Source organism: Mytilus edulis, chromosome 6, assembly GCF_963676685.1.
Source record: "Mytilus edulis chromosome 6, xbMytEdul2.2, whole genome shotgun sequence".
In the NCBI taxonomy this organism is placed as follows: Eukaryota; Metazoa; Mollusca; class Bivalvia; order Mytilida; family Mytilidae; genus Mytilus; species Mytilus edulis.
The window spans coordinates 65,994,846-66,000,373 of record NC_092349.1 but is presented as its reverse complement, the minus strand read 5'-3'; the positions used below and the strand labels follow the sequence as shown (position 1 = coordinate 66,000,373).

Below are 5,528 nucleotides of genomic sequence, written 5' to 3'. Positions count from 1 at the left end.
TACAAAATGTATAACAAGGCAGATTTGCTTTTGTTCTATATAAAACAGGTTTTATAATATTGATTTCAATTTACGAGATCTAAAACTACTGTCAACAGAATTGAACAATAGGAACCACTTAACAAAGATAAAAAGATAAGGGGGAGAGGGTCCAACCCACATTAAAATTGAGACCCATGATGGTTTTCAAAGATTCATGTAAGTGACACTTAGTTTATCTCAGTGTCAGTATCGCGATATATATATAAGATGTGGTCGTGTGGTCTAGCGGGACGGCTGCAGTGCAGGCGATTTGGTGTCACGATATCACAGTAGCATGGGTTCGAATCCCGGCGAGGGAAGAACCAAAAATTTGCGAAAGCAAATTTACAGATCTAACATTGTTGGGTTGATGTTTAGACGAGTTGTATATAAGATATATATATATATATATATAAGGGTCTGATATATCCTTTTGACAGAATCTCTATCAATACCAAGCCTAAATAGACACAGCATAGATACCAGGAAGATTTGCCAGACGCACGTTTCGTCTACCATACACTCATCAGTGACTCTCGAAAATGTTTCTGTAAAGTACAAAGTTGAAGAGCATTGAGGACCAAAATTCCTATACGTTTTGCCAAATACATCTAGTGGAATCTGTTTCTAAGGTAGAAAAGCTTTAATATTTCAAAAACTCAAAGTTTGTGTACTGTTGATTTATAATTATAACCATAACTGTTTATTAGTCTTAAAAAGAGATTGTTTTTGTTTAACTGTCCTCTGTTAATAACTGGCCTCTGATAATAATTTTTTTATGTTTATTTGGAATATCAATGCAAAATAAAAACATCCACCATGACTTTAAATAGTTTATTTCGTTCACATGTTACTAAAATGTCCATGTTATCTATGACAAATACTTTAAAAAGTGGTATTTATCTTATACATAGTTGTTAACCGACTGTACACGGAAGTGTGATATTTGTTCAGGGTGTTTCTGGCGACGGGAATTTACGATTAGATGCATGGATACAAAAATAGCTCTTCTAAATCAGATTTGTTATATTCCTGTTTGGTATAATTATTAATTTTGAACGACCAAAACTGACCGACGAATAAATAACCGGTTTCTTACATCACGCATATATCAGAAAGGAAGTTTAAATCTGATTATCACTGTGCAAGATGCCTACTTTTTTATGGAGGTTTGCAATATATCTACTATCGGTTGAGGGATTTACGTCAGGTATTTTAGTTTTATTCTTAATTCTCATCCAAATATCCATCGATATGTTTAGAATAAAAAGGGTAAATCATCTTGAATGAATATAATGCAAATATTGTTAGAAATGTAGACTGTAATGAAATATGCCTTCAACTAAAATTGTTAAATGATCTAAAACATGAAGAATAACTTATCCTTGGTTGTTGCAGCAACAGGAGTTCATTTTTTAAAAACTTTTTTTTATTCAACAACAGTATTGCTCGCTGTTACCAATTACTCCACTGACACAGCTATCTCAGTGAAGGTCCCTGTTTTATTAGTACCAGAAGTTCAGGGATTCTTCAGGTAGATAAACTGCATATTTTGGCGTTAATATTGAGTCACTGATAAGGTCTTTGCATCGGAACTAAACACATTTATTCTAAAAACAGTTGTTGGCATGACACGGGTTATGTTCTTCTCATATATGTTATGATGGTATGATACTAAACCCCTAACGGGAAGGATTGTGCCTGATGTTCATATGATGAAATCATAATCTTTCAGTCAGTTTAGTTGAAGTCTGGAGCTGGCATGTCAGTTAACTGCTAGTAGTCTGTTGTTATTTATGTATTTTTGTCATTTTGTTTATTTTCTTTGGTTACATCTTCTGACATCAGACTCGGATTTCTCTTGAACTGAATTTTAATGTGCGTATTGTTATGCGTTTACTTTACTACATTGGTTAGAGGTATAGGGAGAGGGTTGAGATCTCACAAACATGTTTAACCCCGCCGCATTTGTGCGCCTGTCCCAAGTCAGGATCCTTTGGCCTTCGTTAGTCTTGTATTATTTTAATTTTAGTTTCTTGTGTACAATTTGGAAATTAGTATGGCGTTCATTATCACTGGACTAGTATATATTTGTTTAGGGGCCAGCTGAAGGACGCCTCCGGGTGCGGGAATTTCTCGCTACATTGAAGACCTGTTGGTGACCCTCTGCTGTTGTTTTTTATTTGGGCGGGTTGTTGTCTCTTTGACACATTCCCCATTTCCATTCTCAATTTTATGCATATATTGCTAGTCGTTTACAAACTATTGTAAATATTACATCAATAGATATATAATGATATTCTAATTATATTAAAGTATTTATATCATCTGGCGTTATTTTCGGAATTTCATAGTTCTATCAGTTTCCATGTGTTTACGGATAACGTTTTTTTTTTCAATCAATATCGAAAAAGATTGTAATTATCTTTTATTTACATCATTATAAAGGTAAGACAGCTATAGTTTGAAAGAATAATAGTCGTACGGTAATCAAAGAACGACTATGCTGTCTTTTTTTTTGTTTTTTTTTTGTACTGTATAATGCCTCGTACCAGATTAAAACAAATATTGTAATTAATGTCTATCAAGCATCATAAATAAATACAAAATTAGATAATAAATTAGTTAATACACAATGATAACATTACTAACCATGTTATCAGTTCATACAATTCAAATACACTTAAATATTTGTCCTGATATTCCTTTTCTTTCATGGTTAAAAATTGTTTTGTAGAACGAGCCTATTTCTAAACTCAGTTTTAAAAACAGAAAATACATTTATATTCTTTGTTCTAAACGCTGACAAATAGTTTATTTTGTGAATTGAGAATATAATAACTGTAAGAAAAAAATTGATATCATAATATTCTATATCATTTATTTTGTAACCCCAAATCATATTTTTTAGTGTTAAAATGTGTTTTCCAAATTTATCTTTTTCTAACAGATTAAATATGTCTTTCCAAAATTTATCAAGAAAGTGGCAGGTTTTTTTAAAAACTTTAATGTTCAGGAAAAAACACACAGTAAATTATATATCGATGGAAAGAGGAAAACGCGTACAATAAGAAAAATGTGGTCGTCAAATTCAAGAGTTGTCATTTTTTTGGTAAAAGTGGGGTCAAAGGTTAAGTCTTACAATATCAATACTTTAACCACAGTGACAAAAAGGAGAAACGTTCTGATATTTATTCATTAGAATGCTACAAAAACGGCTTAATAATAAGCATGTTCTGCAAAAGATGTTAAAACAATTATTTCAAAGATTTTTCTTTTTACGTTCTCTCAAAAATATATCAATGTTGAATAAAGTCTATCGTTTGGCCGTTTACTGATAATTGACCTTTTCATCATTTCCTTATTAACCAACTGACAGATTGGAATAAAATATTGAATGCCTTTCACCCATTTTACCGATCTGATTGGTTTACAAATATGCATGAACAGCAAATATGAGTATCTATTATACGAATTTATAAAACATCCTCTATTTTTCTTTTATAAACTAATAAAGCTGATAATTTTACCGATATCATTGACTCGTTTATGTTGTTCAACATGGACTCAGTTACTGACATGCGACTTCGTTTCGCCATAATTTGTTGCTTTTATTGTTTATCTTCAAATGAAAAATTAGTTTACATTCTGGAATCCTTTGCTTTAGCCATGTATGTCAAATGAAAGATAATGTATTTAAACCACGTATTGTGCTAAATATTGAACTTATTGTGTCTAAGTTTTCTACAACAAGAATAGAATTAGTTTTGATTGTGATCAAAATTTCCGTTTTCAGACTAAAATGCATTTATTTGTGAGTTTGTGTAATATTTTATTTTAGATATTTTATTGAAAAAAACAGCGACTGTTGGAAAAGACTTACACATCACCTGCTCTTTTGCTCAAAGTGAAGTTGGAGTTGTATCGATAGAAAGAGATAACACAGACGAAGTTACAATGAATGTTACCAATTCTTGTGGATTGCTTTATTGCAATGCAAACTATGATTACTTTTGCAACGAAAGCAAAATCATTTTGACTATACCTGGAATATTTGTTCAAGACAGTTTGCATGGATCTCGCTGGAAATGTCATATTAAATCAGCAGACATATACTCTGAAGCGTTGCTATTATATGTCAATGGTAAGAAGGGAAGGATTGATATAATTAAATATGTAGATATCTTACTCCATGAGTTTATTTAAGCATTATTCATTTGATTTTATTTTGCAGAGAATAGTGTAAGATCTAAAGTTATGTGTTCGATAATATTGGTACCCTTACTTACAACGTGAATTTTTGTACGTACCTCAACGTTTACTCTATATCTGAAGTCATGAACATCTGATTATGACAAACCCCGTTAAATGTATTCAAATAATTACGGTAACTGATAACTATTTGAGACCTCTGACAAATTAGGATGAAGATATTTTGACAAATACCAATACAGTGTTAATTATCTAAAATTCATCTTTTGACGCCTGACTTGCCAAAGTGTTTAGTAGCTTTGCATAAAAAACAAAGAAACTAACCGATTTGAAAAGATGAAGTATATCTTACATTTTCTATAACTATTGATATACACAAAAAGGGAAGAAAAAATAAACACAATCGTAATTGTTTCAAACGGCTGGGGAAAAAAGAAAATGTTGTAGTTTAAAATCGTCAAATTGATTAAGATATCCAGCTAAATAAAGTCAACATCGTTTTCCAGATGTTTAATCCTTATAAATCGATTCAGATGAAAACAAAACAAATAATATATGACAAATTTATTTGAAAACCAAAATTACGTATGAAAACACACTTAATTCTGTTTCAAAACAACCTTTATTTTGTATATGCTAACTATCATCCTTTTTTATGTCTAAGTTCCAATCACAAAAGTCGCTTTAACAGCTACACCATATGATAAAAGCCCGGTAGGAATTTTGGCCGGGTCAATTCAACATTTTACATGTACAACTAACCCGGGCAGACCGCCATCAAAGATTCAGTGGTATTTGTCTGGTGACAACATTACTGGTGTTGCTATTGCTCAGCCTGATGCATGTCACCCTGGATGTAATGACAAAGTGATATCGTCAAGCGTCCTACTATATACCGGTAATATCAAAGACAATGGGAAGACAATTCATTGCACAGCTGTAAATGTAGAAATTGGTTCCCCATTCGATAGCATGTGATACTGAACTTAAGGAGAGACGTGACACGAGCGGAAACTTTAAATGATGTACAACATTGTTATTTTGAAACGGTTTCTTCTTACATATATAATGAAATTTAAACTTGTATACCAATTGTTGTTATTAGAAACAATCATTTGATAAACCGTTTAAAATACTTTTCCATTGCACGCTTATAATCCTGGTACTTTTGATAACTATTTATCCAGTTCATCGGCAGTTATGTATGTAATCAAACATTTCTCCGATATAGATAAGAGGAATAAAGGCAACTACCACACAAATTATGCTGGTACCATTATCAATTGGTTGACCGA

The 5,528-nt window shown here is 31.8% G+C and overlaps 1 long non-coding RNA gene across 1 annotated transcript; it reads left to right on the top strand.

Moving 5' to 3' along the window:
- The first annotated feature begins 1,068 nt into the window (after nucleotides 1–1,068).
- Nucleotides 1,069–5,177, top strand: LOC139528178 (uncharacterized). Its single transcript, XR_011665539.1, has 3 exons — nucleotides 1,069–1,231; nucleotides 3,863–4,165; nucleotides 4,898–5,177. It is a non-coding gene; the product is annotated as an uncharacterized lncRNA (long non-coding RNA).
- The last annotated feature ends 351 nt before the right edge of the window (nucleotides 5,178–5,528 follow it).